Source organism: Lagenorhynchus albirostris, chromosome 8 (genome assembly GCF_949774975.1).
Source record: "Lagenorhynchus albirostris chromosome 8, mLagAlb1.1, whole genome shotgun sequence".
Taxonomy (NCBI): domain Eukaryota; kingdom Metazoa; phylum Chordata; class Mammalia; order Artiodactyla; family Delphinidae; genus Lagenorhynchus; species Lagenorhynchus albirostris.
Window position 1 is genome coordinate 47,152,356 of NC_083102.1, and position 21,942 is coordinate 47,174,297.

General features: G+C 41.9%; 1 protein-coding gene across 2 annotated transcripts in view; it reads right to left on the minus strand.

The window, feature by feature from the left end:
* CREB5 (cAMP responsive element binding protein 5) overlaps positions 1 to 21,942 on the minus strand; it is a 409,537-nt gene that overhangs the window by 111,448 nt on the left and 276,147 nt on the right. The gene's annotated exons all lie outside the window — the stretch shown is intronic.

Consider the following 21,942-nt stretch of genomic DNA (forward strand, 5'->3'; position numbering starts at 1 on the left):
TAATTTCTTCCCTGTAGTACTAACTACATTGTAGAGTGGGGTAGTGAAGCACATGGGCTCAGGAGCTGGTCTGCCAACTTGGAATCTCAGCTCTGCCATTTATTAGCTGTGAAACCTCGGGAAAGTTACTTGGTCTCTCTGTGCCTCCGTTTCCTCCAGAGTAAAATGAGGTGATAGAGAGATTTACCTCAGGGCATTAGGAGTTATCACATATTAAATATATTGAATATGCTTAATAAAATTAGTTGTGATTGTTTTTGTTATTATTATTCTGGAGCATTGACCAAACAACAGCTTAATTACTATACTTCAATCAAGCAACTGTGGCTTAAGGCTGGGATCTTTTTTTTTTTTTCTTCTTTTTTCTTTTTGTGGGATCTTAGTTCCCCGGCCAGGGATCGAAGCCAGGCCCATGGCAGTGAAAGCGCTGAGTAAGGCTGGGATCTTAAAGAACATCAACCCTTAGCTTTAATTGAACAACTACAATCTAACAGATATAAAAGAGTCCAAAACTCCTCGCATATATATTTCTTTTAAAACCCATCAACTTTAGAATCCCAAACCTTTTCATGGAGGCAAATGGATTCCTCCCACCAACAATTTTACAGAATTGCAAAATGACTTCACGGTATTTCTCAGAAAGGATCCTTGAAAATATTTCCTCAAAATGGAACCAAACTAGTTCCCCAGAGATCAGTCCTCAGTCTCTTGTTTTTCCTGAAAACAATGACAAAAATCCAACTGAAGCAATAACTGGGAAAACAAGAAAGCTATCTGGCCCACATTCTAAAAGACATCATATTACTTGTATCTTTTAGAATGAGCTCATGCTCTGTACCAGGTCTCACGGCCAAGCTCCTGAAGTTGGATGGCAAATACTGTATTTCCTCTTTTAACAAATGAGGAATTTGAAAGTAGAAATTCTACTATGAAGTAGAAATAGCTTGAGAAAAGGCACAAAAATATCAGCAGAATTCAATTAAAATATGTATTTTTCCCTTTCAAAGCTTCCTCAGGCTCAAGGGAGGACCTCTGATAAAGATCGGGAATCTCCTTGAAAGAACTGTCCACCCCTCACCCCACTTTTCCTTTGGTGACATAGACCTCTGGGTGTCCAGGAAGAGAATTTTGCCTTAGTATCTGCATCCTATCCTCTACCCAGCCCCTAGCCCCTATCTTGTCCCGAAAAGCTAGTAAAATAGCCAATGCAAAATGGCAAATGCTTTAGCTCATCAGCAATACCAGTAAACCCATATCCTCGTGATAGAACTCAACACGGCTCCACGGCCCTGAACCATCTGGCCCCTCGCTGCCTTCCCAGCTCACGGCCCTGGGCTACACACACCTGCCATAATGACTTTCTTCCAGCTTTATGAAAGCGCCATCTTCCTTCCTGCCCCAGACCCTTGACATAAGTAATCCTACAACCTTCTCCGGGTAATCACACCAGGATGGGGCCTTTTTTGCCATGCTCTCAGGCACCCTGTACTTTTCCCTAGTCGTATTTAATCACCATTTATTCAATCAATCATCAAAAAACCAATGAAGCACCTAATACGTGTTGGGCTCTATACACTTTTATTTCAGAGGGGAAAACCTATTTGGCAAATTAGGTCACTTGCATAATAATTCATTTACAAATGTTCAACTGGTGACAACAGGATGATAAACAAAATAGATATGTTTCATGGCCTCTTGGAGTTTACCATCTCTGCTTCCCAATTATAATTCATTAATGATTTTGAGTGATTTTTAAAAATGCCTTGCTCCCAACAAGACAATACACTTCATAAGTCCGAGATTGTGTCTGCTTTGTTCACCAAGGCAGATACTTCCGAAACTTGAGAAAGCACATGATACCTAATAGGTGTTGTTTTTTCCTAAATAAATTTACTTATTTTATTATTTTTATTTTATTTATTTATTTTTTGGCTGCAGTAGGTCTTCGTTTCTGCACGCGGACTTTTCTGTGGTTGCAGAGCAGTTGTGGCTCATGGGCTCTAGAGCGCAGGCTCAGTAGTTGTGGCGCACGGGCTTAGTTGCTCCGCGGTACGTGGGATCTTCCTGGACCAGGGCTCGAACCCATGTCCCCTGCATCGGCAGGCAGATTCTTAACCACTGCGCCACCAGAGACGCCCCTAATAGGTGTTTAATAATTACTTCTTGAATTAAGAAAACATAGTTTTCAAGGATCTCTTCGACTAGCAATGAACATGGCAAGAACAGTGTTCAATAAATTATCTCTGCTAACTAACGAGAACTTGATTTACAAGTCGTTAAGTGAAACTAATGTACATTAACAGCCTAACATAACCCAATTCTGTTCTTGAAAAGCATAACTAGTTACCTCCAAGGTAATCCGTACTTTTTATCAGTGCCCCTTAGATTAAACTCAAGCTTTCAGATGAGTTCTAGACCCATTTATTTTTGCATGAATTAAATTAATTTCCATTTGAAATTATATTTTGGGCATTTCATAAGAAAAGGCTATGAATAATTCAGGAACACTCATCTCTCTCTAATCTATATAATGTTTTAAAAATTGGATGCCTGCCCTGTAATAAGGCTGCACTTTATAATGTTCAGAGCTCTGAACTCAGACGTACCAGTGACACCCACACCACGGTCAACTAAACATATCTGCTTTGCACTGATTTACCGATATTGACAAGAACACTTTTGTAATTATCACCAGGGATGTCAGAAATTAAATTTACCATGCAAAATAAATTTGGGCCTCTTTTTAAAAAATCAGTTTTGTATTACTGCTGCTTTTATCTTACAGATGTAATATCTGATATCTTGGAAATGTAACTTCTTTTTCTTTCAATGAAAGCCTGACAACAAGAGGGCCAATGGTAGTAATAAAATGTCATACAGCTAACAGAGCTGCATCCTGCTGGAGTCTTTGCTGGGTTTTATAGCATATATGCTGCATCTACTCAGGCAGAGGAGATGTTTACTAGTGCTTTCAAATGTTTTAAACAGAGAGAGTAGTGATAGCAGGGGAGATGCGAATTTATGGTCATTCTGTTGAGACTAGTAAATCAATCTTTTTTTTCTTCTTTAATGACTGATTTCTGCACCATTAATCTGAATTAGTCATGCAGTCAGCTTGATTCACTTAAGTTAACCAAAAACACTTTTGGATTGGTTTCTGATGCACTATTGTTGAAAAAAATTCATTTTCAAAATCTGATTTTTTTTTCCTGGTAAAGAGCTAAAGCCTCTTTATAAAGACCCTTTATAAAAGACCCTAAATGCCTGAACAGTTTGGCTTTAGCCATGGGTCAGACTTAAAGACATGAAGAGATGGCTTTTCAGTTAGCCAATAACTTCTCAGTTGTATCAATTATTTATAAAGTACACTTGGAAAGAGGAAGTAAATGCAGTTCAAAAGACATAAAATAAAAGATGATTTTGAATGCAAGCTCAAATAAATGATATGTATCTACTGGCTGGCTAGGGGCAAATTTCTTCTCCATAGAAACATCTCTCTAAGTAAAATGTCTTCCTGTTTGTGAGTTGTTAATAAGCTTCTTCCTTGCTTCCTAAGGACAAATAAGTAGCACTCTGATTATGAGCCTTGTCATTTACATGTGACTGCTGCTTGCATTCATTCCCCATAAATGAATAATTCATGAAAACCTTCACTGACACATTTGCCTGGATGTTCCGGAGAGGCAGAGAGCTCCCTGCGCTTACAAACATCCCCTTCCCCCAGCTCTAAGTCAGCAATTCGGTTTTGATTTCTTCTGGACTCTCAGCTTGTCGCTGACCATATTTGAATGGTAATTTGTGGTGGAATCCACACCCAGCACAATCCCCCAATACCTATGTTCCAAATGGACTGCTTTTTTTTTTGCCGCTGAATGATGGAGGCGCTCAGCTGCGAAAGACTTCAGCCAGCAAAAAGAGAAGAGCTCTTGAAAGGATCATCTGGGCAACCTTTACTCATCCTTGCATTTTGCAAGGCTCTCCACTAGGTCACCCTCACTAACGTCTTTATCTAACCTCTTCTTGGATCGAGAGGCACAGTCTCTTAGGCAGTTTTCAAATACCTCTCCCGGGAGACCAAATTTATGACAGGTCCCACACAGCCACTTCCCAGGATGATTTCAGCTCTTTAGGAAGAGGTGATAGGAATGATTAGCTCCACAGGTATACTGGCAGGAGAGGGGATGTGTCAACGATGTAGGAGCGGTTTTGGGCAGCTGAGATGACATGCACAGACTCTGCAACCTCAGCCTGCTAAAAGCCTGATTTCTCAAGTTGTTCTTAATGATTAGGTAACTGAAATGCTCAAGGGTAACTTGCTCTCCAGGGAAACGCAGACAAGGAAAGAGACACTCCTAAGGCTTGGTAATCTCCTCACTAGGTTACATCCTAACAGACAGCTGCAAATTCTAAACCAAGGCTGTAACCAAATAACCAAAATACATAGGATGGGGTGTGAGGGGTTGGTGGGGGGAGGCAGAAGGGGAAGGTATGGAGGACTTGGAGAAGGTTCCAAAGAAGCACTGAAAAATACTAAAAGGCCAGAAGGGAAGACCTAAATGGAAAAGTGAAAGGAACAAGAAGACTGGGAGATGACGATACGATCTTCAAATTTCCAAATGACTATATTCAGAGAATGGTGACCAGTTACTTTCAAACCCAACTGAAGCAGAATAATAACAATAAGAATAAGTACACCTATTCAGCAGCACATGGGATTTAACTTAAAAGATGGAATATTTGCTGAGAATGAATAGTGTAAAACAATTAAATGGCTTACTGAGGTTTTGGAATTTCCTCTTATTAGGCTCTGAAAAAATAGATTCGTTCCCATCTGGCAGGGTTTGTAGGGGAGGAGGTGGAAGAACTGGCAGACCTCTCATGGTCCTAAAGTAGGTCTGTTCTTTTCACTTATTCCAGTCAGAGTGGCTGACAGAAATGATAGAGAGGATGCTGGCTGCCATCATTAACCAGTAAGTCGAATAAAGCAGCCTTGTGCTGCTGACAAGGCAGAGGCTTTGAGTCGCTTGCTGGCCCCACCACGGACCACAAGTGTGCGCTCTGCACAAATCATTTAACTTCTCTGTTTTCTCATAGGCAAAAAGAGGGCCATCGTCACCACTTCACAGGTGTGGCAGGAGGATGATCTGATAATCCTACATGAGATAATATTCTGTGTGCGCTTGGCCCTTGGAGGATGATCAGCGTATATTCTATTCAAGAAATGATTCATCTATTTCAGAACATAAAATCATTGCTAGTGTCATTTTAAAATATAGACTAAATCTATATTCTCCTAAATTTCAGGGTGAAGTGGTTTGGGGAAAAGACTCAGAACATCCAGCCTCTCTGAGGGATCTGAATGTCTTTTCCAATACTGGGAGTCCTGGTGTATCCTGGCATATTATCTTTTTGGAGAAACCTGCTGATTTCTTCAGTCCAGGCTAGTCTCTGCTATGTGCTCTCATAGCGGGTCCCAGTCTCTCCCTTAGACTGGAGGGAGAGTATCACAGGGCACTGAGCTCAGCACACAACAGGAGCCTTATAAAGGTTTGTTGAATGACTTAATGAGGTTACCGCACTGTACATGGTGTTTCACTTCCTGGCAGCAGTACCCCCATGACACATCCATGACAGGCCTCTTTTTTAAAGATCATGATGACTTGAAACTCCATCCTGAAGGGACAGTCAACTTATCATTGACTTGAGCAAGGGGGATTTGGGGCAGGGGTGGAGTTTCTAGGAAACTCGTGTGCCCTTCTTGTGCAACCTTTCCCGGGCTTCCTTTCAAGTTCTCCCACTTTGTAGCACTTATCATGAAGCTAAATTGATATTAGTCTGAAAGACTTAATAAAATAGTGGCAATAAAGTTCATAATAATGATACTTGGCATTTACTTTGCACTTTGCATCCAAGGATCTCAAAGGGCTTTGCAACGAGGCTTTTGCTATTTTCAAAGCTACACATGGGCTGGACACACAAGCAAAGAAGCCACTGAGTTTTAGCTTCCCTTTGGACAGAGTTGGTTCTATCATTAGGCTCAGAGATTGAGATTGTGACCGTACTACGTGCATAAACACACCCACTACACACAAACACCCACAGACATCAGACATCTACATGTTAAAAGGCAAAAGTGATATAAAGACTTTCGGTCCCAAGCATGCTTTTGTCTGCATTAGCTGGGTCAAACCCTGGAACGCAGGTCTGCGTTTTGGTAGACTTGTTTTATTGTGATATTTCTTTCAAGCCCCTTCTCAGTGTATTTATAAAAACAATTGGAACATCTGTGTCTGTTCTTTAAAGGCATGGAACTTTTACAGGGCTTATTTTTCCTTTAAGTTCATTCTGAAGGAAATTTTGTTTAGGCTTAAATGATTAGTTAAAAGCCACACGGGGGTTTATGTATAAAGCATCTCTTCTAAGGCACTTTTCCCTTCCCTGGTGGCCTTGCGTTTTGCCAAAGAGGGTGACTTGCTCAGTTTCCCATATTATTCCCCAGACAGTCCTATTCCTACGCCCAAACAAGTGTGGTATTTGGGGTTTCAAGTTTAAATGTAATTTGGTATCATTTCAGATGTCTTCCTACAGCTTAATAAACATCTTCCCCAGAGGGACATGGGTCTGATTTTAATTTGTGGTAGAGTTATGGTCACAGTAAATGTCAATTTTAGCTATCGACAGTAAGCCCCTACTAGAAATAGAAATAGAAAGTGACTGTCAGTGCATTTAAAGGACACGTGCCACATTATGCTTGCTCATAGGAGTTCACCGTTCCCCAAGAAATCCCTTCACTGATCTGTGACGACAGCTTGGTTTCTCCTCAGGCCCTGGGAAATCAGTGGCTCACCAGAACAGAATGTGTCAATCTGAAGATCATAAAAAGATACAGTGAAGTAACTGAGCCCTTGGCTTTGAATCTGAATATCCCAGAAAGCATGTCACTTTCTCAACTACTGGTTTGCCTGGTGATCATGGGCTGTGTCCTCAAGACCTCTGAGTTTCTGTTTCTTCACGTATAAAATAAAGTGGCTGAGCCGACAATCTTTAAGGACATTCTGACTCTAAAATTATATAATTAGGTAACCTGGCTTATGGAGAGGCCCAGAGCTATTTACTTCAGGGACGCAGCACGTCAGTTGTGAGTGGGTTTTCCTCAAAGCTGTGGACAAACGGGTAATTCGTCACTAGCCTTTTTTGGACATTCCCTTTCCTTGAACAAGAAGCAGGCTCCAAAGATGCCTGGGTGCAGGGACCATTTAGCCGAGCAGGGCAGGAACCAGAAGTTCTGAGGGGTAGGTGAGGGGGTAGTTCCTTCTTGCATATGAAAAATGATCCTTTTAATTAGCATGAAATAAAGGCTTCACTCTTCCGTACACTAGAATTAGTTATTATTAAACAGAATAATATTCTTTGAGAGAGGCGGGGCAGGTTACCAAATAAGCCATTACTGTCTTTTCATTGTGGTACCACTGGGCCCTTTGGGACTGGGACTAAACTGGACAATTCTGAGAATGACAAAAATCCTCCAAGTCTGTGACTTGCCAGGAAACATTTTCACTACTGAGGAGTAAACGCTATCTGACCCTACCTGTTAAAGAGCTAAGATAACATTCCCTAATTGCCTACGTTGAGCCCTATGGATGATCCGGTCATGGTGCCTGGGATGGTTAATTTTAGGTGTCAACTTGACTGGGCAGTGGGATGTGCAAATATCTGGTTAAACATTATTTCTTGGTGTGTCTGTGAAGGTGTTTCTGGAAGAGATTAGCATTTGAATTCGTGAATGAGTAAAGCAGATTGCCCTCCCCAGGTAAGTAGGCATCATTCAACCTGCTGAGGACCTAAAAAGGATAAAAAGGAGAAAGGTTGAATAGTCGCCCCCCGTACCCCTCTGTCTGACTGGTTGAGCTGGGACATCAGCCTTCTCCAGCCCCTGAACTGGGACTTACGCCATCAGTGTTCCTGATTCTCAGGGTTTTGGATTTGGACTGAAATTTGTACCACCAGCTTTCCTAGGACTTCAGCTCGCAGGGATAAGAGCATGGGACTTCTCGGCCTCCATAATCGGTGTGAGCCAATTTTTTATAATAAGTCATATATATCTTCATAGCCTATTGTCTATCGGTTCTTTTTCTCTGGAGACCCCTAACTAATGCAGTGTCTCCTCTTTAGAACCTTTTCCCTAGAAAGGGTCCTATATTTCGTTAAATATATTTGATAGCAGGGAATTCGTGGAATCCAGGCATTAACTTTCACAACCCCTCATCCTCTACTTCTAATCATTCACCAAATTCTATTCTCTCCACCCTCAAAATAGACCTGGAATCCATCCACTTGGCTCCATCTGCACTACCAAGATCCTAGTCCAAAACACCATCTTTTCTCACTTGGTTCTTCCCACAGTTTCCACCTCCAGTTTTGCTCCTCTCCAATCCAACCTCTGCATCACAGCCAGAATGATCTAATCATGACATTTCCCTCCTCAACATTCTTCCATGGCTTTGCTCAGCATATCAGAATTTAATAAAATCATCCTTTAAGCGTTCTACCTCTTTGATATCTGTAGTACTACTTTCCAATCTGACTTGATATGTTTCACCCATCCTGGCTTTCATTCGTTTCCTAGAATGTGCCAAGCTCTTTCCTACCCCAGGACCTTAATACATCCTACTGCCTTTGCCTGGCATGTTTAGCCATCTGCTCTTTTGTTGACCAGCTCTTATTTACCTTTTAGGTCTCAGTTTAAATATCACTTTCTTAAAATTATCTCTGACCCCCAAATTCCAGGTGCCTCTAATTTAGAGGGTTCCATAGCTCCATGTGCTTTTCCTTCATGCTATTTCTAACAATATTTTTATAGGTATGATTATTTATTTAGTGTCAATCTTTCCCATTAGACTCATAGCTCCCTGATGGCAGGGGCTATGTACCTTTTGACGGCCAGAGGTAAAGTCATTCTGATTTCTTTTAACCATTGAGAAAATCTGTGCTTGCTTTCTGGAATATTCCACTCCATTTGGATGGAGAAGGACGGAGAATACCATAATCTGGAAAGATTTCTAGAAGTTAAGACGATGATCCAAAGTAAGTGAGTACCAGGGTATTCACCTACATGCTCTTCTTAGTAATAGACCTTTCTGCCCTTCTGAAGCCTGAGGCTGTTCCTTTTGAAAAGCACAAAAGCAAAAATGCCAAGTGGAAATGTTCATTCCAGGGCTTCTGATTTTTGCTTTAGGTTAATGTTGAAGCAGTCAACGGTTCTTATGATAGTTAAGTGTTTTCCTTTTTTGCCAATGGTTTCAATTGTTGAAGCTCTCCAGAAGAGTCCAAACCCATAATTTTTAAGTAAGGTTCCCAAGCATCAAATATATATGCCAAGCAAGCTTCTTTAGTTAAAACAGGGCATAAAGAACTATAGTTATAAGTGCCATGGATTGCTTTCCTTATAAGGCAGAAAATTGAAAAAAGGATCTTCTGGTTTTTTACTCAAAAACAAAGTAAACAAAATCAGTGATTTCAAAGTCCACTGTGGCTGAGAGAATTCATTTTCTTAATATGGAGTGGGCAGAAAATTGAAAAAAGGATCTTCTGGTTTTTTACTCAAAAACAAAGTAAACAAAATCAGTGATTTCAAAGTCCAGTGTGGCTGAGAGAATTCATTTTCTTAATATGGAGTGGGCTCCGGAGTGATGGAGAGAGTGGACATTCAGGAATGACTGTCTACTGCAGACTTCTGGCAAACTCTTTGGCCTATTGGTCCACAGCCAGTGTTTTTCTTCACAAATGAATTCCACATCTTTATTAAGTTAAGTATTTCTTTTTTTTTTATTATTTGAAACATACTTTAAATATTTTGTTTTATGACGTCCTGGAAATTGATACAATTCCTTCCAGATCAAGGAAGATGGAGAAATCAATTACGTTTTTTTTTTTTTTTTTTTACATTGAGAGTGATTACACAAAAATTATGCCCCAATTTAGTTTATCCATTACTATGGATATCATTTGATGTCATGTGTGAACAACTCAGGACAGCCAGAATTAAAGGTGTCCTTCTAATTAGATGAATCGGTTATTTTCACAGAAAAGCCCTAAATGATTATTAAATAGAAATATACCTCTGGTGTGAGTTGATTTGTAAAAGACTACGCAGTTAGAATTATAGATTTTAAATTACAATTAACCTTTTATAGGAAAAACCCCTGTAAGAACAAACCGAAATACATCAGAAGCCTGATGTGAGCTTTGTAATCCACAGAATGAATCTTATTAAAATGAACTTTATCTGACATGTGTGAAATTTCAAAGTTGCCCCATTTAGACATGAGTTAATTGGCTTTATCCAAAACCGAAGGAATTTTAAGGATCATTTAAATCATGAGAATTGTTGGTTCAGAATGCAGGGAAGGGCTAGGAAAAGAAACGAAGCCCAGCCCTTAACAAAAAACTAGAGTTCCCTTCCCCACTCTTCAAAACCAAGTTCTCAAAACCTCCTAATGGTTTTCACTGTTTTCTTTCCACTGCTTATCATAATCAGGGAACCACAAATTTGCATCCCTAATGGACCCTTTTCAAAAGTGTGTTGACATTTCAGTAGGTTTTGAGTAGCTTGTAATGCTTCTCTCAATTTGGGCAGGTGCCCACAAATCTCCTTATATGGGTCTCAACATATAGACTGTCTGCTTTACTCACTTTTTTTTTAAACCCCCTGGGAACCTATCTTAATTATACTCTTAAAAAAGTGAAAACTCAGAAGTCAGATGACTCAGAAAATGAGCATCTAGCTGGACAACCACATGCAGGGCAGCATCTTAACTATATCTGTGAACTCAGGCTCGAGTCAAAAGTATCATCCCTTGTGTGGTAAATTCACTTTTTTGAGCTTCTATTTTTATCAAAAGGAAATAGATATAAATAAGACCATGCAGATAAACATAGGTTAGGGGAGGGAGAATGTTGAAATCAAGCAGGGAGCTCATCATCTGAGCAAAAACTCCACTGTATTTTACTGCTTGAATTTTCTACAAGGACCAAGAACCCAAGAGGGCCTGAGGAGGGGCAATTTCAGTCCCACCTACTTTTTGTGGCTTCAGTAAAAATACAATCCAACAGAAACACAACTAAAATTATTTTTTAAGTTTATTTTTTTAAACATTTACTCAGCTCCTGCTATGTTTCAAGAACTGTGCTGGGAGCCCAGAGTCAATAAAAGATCATCCCTGCCCTTAAGAAATCCATCATGTAGTAAGGGAAACAGACAAGGCATGGAAGTCAGAGTAGGTGTAAAGGGAGAATCCCCCAACTGATATCTGATACCCTGGGGGTTTCAGGGGAGGGAACTTAGGAAAGGAGACACAAGAATTGTTCCAGGAAAGATGAGAAGTTAGCACACGTGTGTGTGCGTTCACTTACATATGTGTGTGTGAAAGTGAGGGAGAGGAGATATTGGTAAGTAGAGGCTCAAAGCCGAGTTAACCATCTGTGCAAAGCAGGTTGTTAAAGTACATCAACACAGGCCAACGAGATATTAAATAATTACTGCTGTTCATAGCTTAACACGAGATGAGAACAATCTCTTTGAGTGATAACAAGCCCTGTCTAGAAATACATGCTATCTGATGTGTGTCCATTCAGCCTGACCCCCCTGGAGAGGACAAACTGGGTATGTAGATGACTACATACATTGAGAATTTTTAAAATTAATTTTCTATTATTTCACATAGGTGTCTGAGTTACAAACTAAAAGGACAGCTTGATAGACTGTAGTGCACACATTTGATCCTTTTTGAATTAGAGGGCAGTACACTAAAAGGGAGACAGAGATTTGGGGTAAGTGGCAGGGAGGCACTGAGCTATGGGCAGGGGCTCAGCATTTTCTGGAAACAAAGAAGCCCTTCTTGGCCCTATTATCCTATATTAAGCTGCTTTGGAAAAGGTAAAAATGGAGCCAGAATTTGGCCCTACTTTTTCTGATTCTGAAGCTGGTATCACTGAGTTTTCTCTCCAGTATTCCTAGTTTTCATTTATTTCTCACTTTGAGCTCAATAAACATAAATAGGCATGAGATGGGGAGGGGTTGTATATTTTAACAATCACTGCCATGTAGGATTCTCATTGGAGGTACTGAAAACAGTTTTCTGTGTTTCTTGTGACTTCTACTCTCCCTTTTGGGCGCTCCTTTTGCAACAAATTAATTTTAGTTCCTGGAGAGGAAGGTCCTACCTCAAAACATGGTGTCAGATGCTGTACTAACAAGATAATAGATTTCCCATTACTTCCAGCATAAAGTTAAAACGTATAGATTTAAAGATAGCATAGATTTGTGTGTGTGTGTGGTCTACATTGACTTGAAACATTTTGAAAAGTACATTGTTGTCCCCTACTTTCTAAATCGATATTGGCAGTCACTGAATACACCCTTTATTTCAAAGGAAAAGAAAGGAAGGAAGGAAGCAGGCAAGCAAACCTTGGTCATCCTGGCTTAAACAGGAAAATGAAACAAGGGCTTAAGACAAGGTAGCTTCACAGAGCAAATGGCCTGGCCCAAGCCTTCTCACCCAGGCTCCTTCCCTCACTCGCTGTGCGCAGCTTACCCAAAACCCACTCTGTCTGTGCTTTCGCATGTGAAAAATGAGATTGTCAGCTGGCTTCTGTCAGGAGTACCTAGTAAAAAAGAATGGGATGGGAGGGCACTGAATACACAAGATGCACAGCTCTCCTAACGTAATCAGTCCACGGGTCCTTCCTATGTTGCTCCTGATTTTCCTCACGCCAGTAAAAATTCTAAAGTGTGGAAAAGTTCTATATAGCTTATTCAATAAAGAAGCTATAACAGAATTCAAGTTCCTGGGACCGTTCCCAGCAACTTGAAAACCGCAACCCATGCCCTGCCTCTATAATATATAGCATTTCCACAGTGCGGCTGTTTTAATAAACCAATGGATATTTCCCTCCAGTCCGTTTGCTTTCAGTGGACTTTTTTTTTCTGTCTCCAAAGAAGCTGACACTATAATGTCAGACAACTGACTAGAATAACTGTGCATTGCTCTAGACACCAGTGAATAAAATATATCAAATACTGCATATCCCTAGAGTGTATTATTCCACTTAGAAAATGGTATAATTGACTTTGGGTAGTATGGGGGAAAAAAATCCAAAAATTTAAGAGTGGTGGGGTTATTTTCTGGTAATTGCCTGACTTGAAACTTTAGTTTGTCAATCAGACAGTTCTCCTCGCCCTATAAATGTGGGGCTTTTTGGTGGGTGGGGTGGGAGGGCGGTATTAAAAGAGAACTGAGAAAATGGCTAAGCCCCACAGGCCTTTTTTCTTGTCATAAAGTTGTTGTCAGAAAGATTCGCTATTATGTCTGGGATGGGTGAACTCCGTGGCATTTTGCGTTCAGTAAAAATGTCTCAAACCATTTTTCAAACATTTTGAGGTTTGGCAAAAACCTGAAATCCATCTTGCCAAGCACTTTCCCCCCCTTAATTCTTAAACCCATGTGTCTTTCAAGGGAAATTTAATCTGTATGTTTCTGATTCATTTACACTTAACTCATCAAAATGGTGTTTTGTAAGAGCTATTTGATGTTCAAGAAGTCTTATGAGCTTCTCTCTTGATAAGTCTGAAAAACCTTTCTTTCGGAGAACCAGAAAATTGTATTTTACCAGCTGTAAGCCAAATGCCTTGAGCTGTGTTAACAGTCAAGAACCTGCTGAATTTAGTAGGCAAGAAAACAGACACAATGACATAAATAAACATCTTCACGTCTGCCTGCTCGCAGGTCCACCAAAGGCCTTTCAAACTCATTCTTTCCCTGAAGAAGCCTAGCCCATGAGGCCTAAGAACAAGCCATAACGCTGAAACAGGAAAAGAACTATGGTCCTACAGCAAAAATTCCCACTCATTCTGGAGATGACCAGTTGAAAATTCCCAGCTCGGAATCAATGGAAGTAAAACCTGGTGTGTTTCATTAGATAACTCTCTTACCTAGGAAATAAAATTATCAATGAATGCCAGAACAAGAAGAGACTTAGGAAATTTCTAGTCCAGTAATATTCAGATTGTGTTCCAAGGACTTCTGGGTGGAGGTGGGGACATGAGTTGAGGTAGGAGCTGTGGGCCAATCAGAGGCTCTATTTTCCATACTGGGCTTCCCCATAAAAAGTTCTTTTTTTTTTTTTTTTTAAAGTACTCTAAGAGTAAATTCAGTTTGAAAACAAATACCTTAACTTTATATGAGGACACTGAGGTCTGGGGACGGAATCTTGGAGTTGGGACAGAGCTGGCAATATAACCCAGGTCTCCTGACCCTGGTCCAGTACTCCACTGACCTTTCCACTGGGCCAGTGCTTTTTGAACTCTGGCTGTAGTTCATTAGTGGATCAATTAGTGAGAAATTGGTGAAATCAGGTTAATCTGACATGGCTAGTGTTTTATAGGATGTGATATCCGAGAAGTTAGACACAGTTAAGATTAAGAATTGTTTCATCAAACTATACATACACACACATAGGTAAACATATACATATGAGTACACTGGGCTGTGGTATAAAATATATTTCTTACTGTTGTTCATATCAAAAAAGTTTCGAGGGCTTCCCTGGTGGCGCAGTGGTTAAGAATCCGCCTGTCAGTGCAGGGGCCACAGGTTCAAACCCTGGCCCGGGAAGATCCCACGTGCCGTGGAGCAACTAAGCCCGTGAGCCACAACTACTGAGCCTGCACGCCTAGAGCCCGTGCTCTGCAACAAGCGAAGCGACCTCAATGAGAAGCCCGCGCACGGCAACGAAGAGTAGCCCCCGCTCGCCACAACTAGAGAAAGCCCGCGCACAGCAATGAAGACCCAACGCAGCCAAAAATAAATTAAAAAAAAAAAAAGTTTCAAAACCCCTTTACCATACAGAAAACCATGTTTCTTTTCCTGGCAGTTCAGCCAATAGCAGTTTTCAATTCGCCTCGTTAAAGACCACATGGCTGGAAGACCCAGCACGATGATGAGCCTTCTCACTTCCTGGAAGAAATCCTAAGAATCACCAGACTATCTCACCAAAGTCAGCTTAATACAGATTGGGAGAAATGAACAAGGAACAAATGTGTGGTAGGGGAGGGATGTGGGGACAGATATCTAGCTGAGAAAAGAAGGGGTCATACTCATCTTCGTATGATTTACAAACAGCAAGAATGATTTCCGACTCGCATACCATGCAGTTGCACAGTGCAAGATCCAGACATCTTAGCACCAGCATATTTCCAAAGTGCATTTTCCAAGCACTTAACAGTCATTAATTAGTTAGAAACATCCTTTCAAGGTCGGGAGGCACAATAGTTCATCTCCACACCACGGAGCTTTGGAGACTGCAGGGAAGCTGAATAGTACAGCACCTGGATAATTACTGTGGGAAGATTAATTGGGTTAACTGGCTGTGAAGAATCTCGTGATAAAGCATTATGAAAAATGCTGCCCGCTTTGCACTCTTAGATGTCAGTGCTGGCGTCCTTTGTGCCTAACAGCTGAAAGCTGCCTCCCTGGGAAAGGATGCAAAGTCATTAAAACAACTATGAATTACCCTTTGCTCTCTCGCTTTTTTTTTTTTTTTTTTTTCCAGAATCGTAATGAAGTGACAAGTTTTCTGTGGTCACAAAGTGTCAGAGTCTCTTTGGGATTAAAGTGCAAAGTGGGGCTGGGTTGGGAATTGTGGTCTAAAACCGTTCCCTAGGTGGGGAGCGAGAGGGAGGAAGCAGCAAGTTTCAGAGCCCAGAGGTCATCCTGCAGGTGGGTGGGTGCTGGTTCGGGGGGGTTTCCAAGCTCTGTCCTCATCGCCAGGCACTCAGTGTATCAAGGGCTGGTGTGGGGAGAGGGAGGAAGCGAGAGAGCGGTGGCAAGCAGACAGAGCTGACTCCTGGACGTTTACCCCGTCTCACTTATGGACTAGGGACGGTTCGCCCCACCCACTAACTAGACACCAGGGAGCTTTTGGTTGGAAGCAGAAAGCAAAGTATCTTGTCCGCCTCCCCACCCCTCCCTCCAGACCAGAGGATGGAGTGTTTGCACAGCCAGGTGCCTGAATGACTCCCAGCTTCTCCAGGCCTGCCAGCAGCTCCCCTGTGCCCCTGCACCTCTGAGTCCTTCTTTGCACTCTTCCTACCACACCATCCCCAGGAGCCAGAACTCAAAAGGGGATTAAGAAGCATCAGCTTGAGCAAGAAGATGCGGTTCCTGGCTCCAGGAAACCCAAGAGCCTGGCAGGGTGAAAATGTTCTCTTCATTGCATTAGAGCCAGGTCTTGGCACCTGCCACCAAATAGCTTTATGATAGCAGATAATTAGTCACAGTTTGGGGTGGCCTCAATTCCTGATCGGTAAGATGAATGCGCTGGGTTGAAGGATCTCTAAAGTTCCCGCCTCATCAATGCATTTAGAATGAGAGGATTATTATTCTATTGCTAAGGAAGTTCTGGGTGCTGAGAGTAAAGGCAAAGCAAATGCCATCCCTTGTGACCTGTACACTGGAGCTTCCTCTTCACCCTCGGTGGAAGGAAAAGGCAAAAAGCAGCCTCGTCCCGAGCTAGGGCCAGGTCTGAATTAAGAAAAATAATTTGCCTAGAGAGAGCTCACTTTGTAAACCATATTAGGGTGGATGCTGGTGAAAGCAAAACTAAAGGTGAAAATGCAACGTGAGAGTAATTTACGTGTACATTTATACTAAATGGGTTTATCATAATTGCTATTATTATTAATTCCAGAGGAATTAAAGGAGATCAGCCACTTATTGCAGAGTGTTGCTGAGCTGACTGAAGTACTATGATACATAAGAAGGTCAAGAAGAGGTAAATGCAAAAGAAAAATTGCTTTATGCCATCTAAAAAAGAAATCTACTACTAAAAGGCATAGGAAGAAAAAAAAGACCCAGCTCTTCTTGGCTCTGAAATAAACTGCTTTCAAGTGAGAGCTTAAGCCTCATTTTCTGGCCAGTGAAGAGATGCTCACAGAGAATAGAGCCAATGATATGCTTCTCTCCTCACCTCTTCTGTCCACAGTCTCCTTGGCATTCTGTGACTCAGTTTACCTTTCTGGGAAGGAACTGGTAAATGACAGTGTTTCTCTCTAAACTATTGATGCCCCAAATAGACTATTATTCAGACTTCCAAAAAAAGTCAGCTGGTCCCATTATTAAATAACTAACACTTATTGAACATTTCCCACGCTAAGTGCATTTAGGCATTATCTCATGGATTCCATTTCATAGATGAAGTAATGGAGGCTCAGAGACTTGCAGCATATTGTCAGAAATCACACAGCTACAAGTGGCAAAGCCAGAGCCTGAACACAGAGCTGTCTGACTCCAAAGAGCTTCATGGGGCACAGTCACATGGGCCGTATTGATTTTGAATAAGCAGTCTCCACCTCTGCAAAGGAGCTTGCTTGTCAGCCCTTACTTAGCAGTGATATGGGCCCCACTGAGGGCAGAGGGGCAGAGCCAAGTGGGCAGCCAGGCCCACAAGGCTACAAGGGGCCTAGATGGCCTCTCTGCCACGTCAGCACATGTATCCAGCTCCACGTGACTTCAGCCTTTAAAGATCTTTGATTTGAAAAGTCCATAGGTTCCTAAAATACAGTAATTCATAGTAGGCATTCCAGCTTATAGAACACAGCCTCTTGGCCCCATTTTCCATCTCCCATTAAGACGAGTGATTGAGTCTATGGATTAATAGATACCTTGGCATTCCTTTGAAACCTTATTATTGTTTTTTTCCAGGCTTTGCTGTTTTGGACACATCCAGTGCTATTTTAGTCATTAAAGACAGCAAGGAAAAAAATTATACGGTAGAATTCAATTTTGGGTATCATGTGGTGGAAAGCAAGACTTTGCTGATAGCTAGCTGGGTCTTGGCTATCGTATAACTACTGTTGTGCTCTCCATAATGATTGCGAACTATTGATTAATTCTTCTCGGGTGCAGCGTTGCTTCATCAATCTCCTGCCAGGGTAGGCACAGGAAGAAAAGAGGTATGGACTTCTCTTCATTCTCCAAACATCATTTTTACCACCAGAAAAGATATGCGAGAGGAGGTAACAAGCTTAAAAGGGAGCCTCACCCGACTAAAGATAGGCGTTACACACATAAACTATTGCAAATAGAAATTCTCTTAATCAAGCCAGGAGTAGAATCCAGTTCTCACGACTGAATTCACTCATCTCCATTTCACTCCATTTTCCCATTCACAAAGCCATCGCTGAGCATGAATGGGGACACAAGGGTCTTTCTTCCAACCTGCATTGTTCTCATCTCTCCCCCCACTCAGGTCACTGGGAATTTGGCAGGTTTCATCAGCACTAGTCCTCACCTCACTTTAATCAGAATGGTACTTGTAGTTCTGTTTCAAGTACCTGACTTGATCTCAGACCTGCATGATTTTCTGAATAGAAACAAGGCATAAGGGAAGAGAGGCTGGAAAAGGAAGAAGACTGAGCGACGCTGGGAACAGGACGTCCAGTTAGAATCTGCAGTCAGTCGCCTGCATAGAGACTTCCCAGGAGGACCCTTTCCTGCATCATCATGACGGGAGCAGCTGAGACTCGATTCCTGTGATCTCACTGTGTGCCAGGGCCCTTAAAGAATGTCTCTAGGGCTTCCCTGGTGGCGCAGTGGTTGGGAGTCCGCCTGCCGATGCAGGGGACACAGGTTCGTGCCCCGGTCTGGGAGGATCCCACATGCCGCGGAGCGGCTGGGCCCGTGAGCCATGGCCGCTGGGCCTGCGTGTCTGGAGCTTGTGCTCCATAAGGGGAGAGGCCACAGCAGTGAGGGGCCCGTGTACCGCAAAAAAAAAAAAAGAATGTCTCTATCCCTCACAACTCCACATGGTAGGTATGGTTATCCTCATTTTACAAAGAAGACAGAAACCATGGCACAGTGAGGTTAAGTAGCATGCCAAAGTCACACAACCAGGAAGTGGAAGAGTGACTTGAACCCAGGCCTTTTGACCCACAAACACATGCTCTTTTCAGAAGATCCCGCACTACTTCTCTGACCAATAGCTGCCTGACTTCCTGGTGTCCTCCCCTTTCTTCATGTCATAGATGTGTCTACCAGGGGGGAAATGGCAGGAGAAGAGGAAGAAGGCTGAGTTCAGCACTGACTTAGGGTTAAGCTTAGGCATGTACAGTGGGCAACCCTCTGCTCTGTGCCTGGCATACACATGGAATAGACTTGTGCTACTTCTTTTATGCCATCAAAGCCCTACCTCCCCCTCCACCTGCTGATGCTAATATGTGAGGCGTGGCTCCGAGGACCCTCCACAGAGGGCAAAGCTACCACTAAGGCCATGCCCCAAGGAACGTAAAACATGGACAATCACCAAGATAGCCCATTAACAAGCACAGCCACGAGGCCCCTGATGGTCCTGACGGTGGAGGAAAATTTGTCAGTGATGGCAAGCTAGACCTTGTGTGGACTGGACCCAAGGGGTTAGAGCTTGTGTGAACTGTGGCAAGGCTGACCCTTAGTTTTCACATTGATAAAAGCAAAACACACACACACACACACACACACACACACACACACACACAAGTAGAGGTAAGTCTAAGGAACACTGAGCAACAGCAGTGAACTGTAGCACTGTCGATATCCTGGTTGTGATATTACTAGAGTTTTGTCAGATGTCACCAATGGGGGAAACTGGGTAACGGGTACGTGGGAATCTCTGTATTACTTCTTACAAATTCATGTAAGCCTACAAGTACCTGAATAAAAATTTCAATTAGAAAACAACAATAATCAAAACAAAAACTCCAAACAAAACAAAACAATCACCGAACAGCAGAGCTAATGATTCTTCTTATCCTTCTGGGTTATCATGGGGAGGAAGTGAGGCACTACTGTAAGTCTGACCAAGGATCATAGCTGGGCTCATGCCCCTTGCCCTGCCTCTCCGTCAGTCATTTCAGGACCCTTCTGATTATAGGTGAACACCTTGGAGCCAGGTCAACATAAACTGTAATGCTCTAAAAAAGAAATCACGCTCTCTTTATTCCTGAAGACTCTCAAGCACCCACTTGGCAGTCATCAAACTCTGCACAATGACTAATAACCTTCACTAGTGGTTTCGTTTCAGTTCTGGGTAATCCCAGCCCCACACCACCCGCCTCCTCCCCGCCAAATAGGCACAGTTGTGATCCTTCCCTGTGCACAATGAAGCTGGATCCATAAATACATACTTTACAATAAGGCTACTACCCTGGAATTTGGCTGAAGAATAGGGATATTGTCTGGTAAAATTATCTTTCTAACAAGCACATGTAGTTTTGCCTTTCAAGTTTCTCGAAGGTTTTAAATAGCCTTCAATTGCATCTAAAAACTTAAGTTTATGTTAAAATTACAGAAACATATCAAGAAGTTGTGCAGTCTTTGGGGGGGAGAATAAATTCAATTAAAAATTCTGTTCTGAATATGAATACGAGTGGACAACACAGAAATGTCTCCTGCATTTTTAGGACCACTTTATGCATCTTTATATCTCACTGAGGACTCCTTACAGACTGCACATGGAAACTAAGAATTTCACAAGAGGAACATTCATGCCAAAAACAAAAACCAACTTTTAAAGTGAGAAAAAACATGTTCCCCTTCACCCTCCTCCATTCATTTCTTTCAAGGCACTAATTCATCTCGAATTCAAATGTACTTTTCTCTGAAAACTTATGTCAAATACCGTTTAACAGAACACGGACACAGACACAGAACTTTAGAGCTGGAAGGGACTTCAGAGATCACCTGAGATTGGTTCCACGTGGGGAGGAGGGGCTTGTCACCCACCTTGTCTGCTCCCTCATTTTGAAATGAAGCCCAGATGCTTTAAGGGACTCGCTCAAGGTTCACCAGGATTAGCACTCAGGCCTCCTGACCTCCACCACATCATGCCGTTTCTTCCAAAAATCATCTCCCCCTTCCACCTCTGCCCAAAAAAGGCGAGAGGGGAGAAGATCCATAAAAAGTCATGATTAATTATATCCAAAACATGCATGAAATAAATAAACATAAACACCTTTCTGGTACGTGCCCCATGCCTCAATACGCACCAGCTGTATGATGGTCAAGACTGAGCCAGAGAAGTTTTAGAGCAGCCAGGAGTCGGGGATTACTCTCTCATTGGGCTGGCTCTCTAGTTGCGGAGGGCTTCGGCTGAGAACTATCTAATAATGCTGGATGGTTTCAGAAAGCATTCAGCACAGGCAGAGCATCATAGCACTAAATATATTTTACGAAACGCACAGAAGTGTGGTCATAATTTTCAAAACGTATAAGTCTCTCTCTCTCTGGGTACCCTGGATCGTTAGAACATTAAGAACACCATCGACTGTCCCTCTCTCCATTTATTTCATGTTAATTCCTTACTCACAAATATTAACTAGCTGTTTCTCAACAAATCAATCCAGAAATTTTCATCATCTCTCCCACAACTAGAGAATCTCATCTCGAAAATAATTCAAGAACATACAGGTTTGAAAGTTAGCACGGGATTAAGTTAATTGTCACGTGAAAGAGCAGGAAGTTAAAATTAACCGCTGTTAGCATTAACTGAAATAATAGGTGAAAGGCTGTAGCTGCTTTTGGGGATCATCATCTATTACTTTAAAAACCGACAGTACATTCTTAATAATAAATGCAATAGTACAACTCTTCCTACTCAGCATGACAAACCAAAGGGTTTTCCAGGCATTTGCAATTCACCAGTTACACCCAAAAAGTCACCCCCACTCCCACTGTCACTTCACTTCGACCTTTTATGAAAAGACAACCGTTTTGAGCCATTTAAGAAGAGAAAGAGAGAGAATCCTCGTGGAAAATAATACACAGCTGTGATAATATCATGTTTTTTTAAAATACCATAATATAGTTTTACTTTTAATAATAAAAGATAAAAAAGGGGCGTCTGTGAATA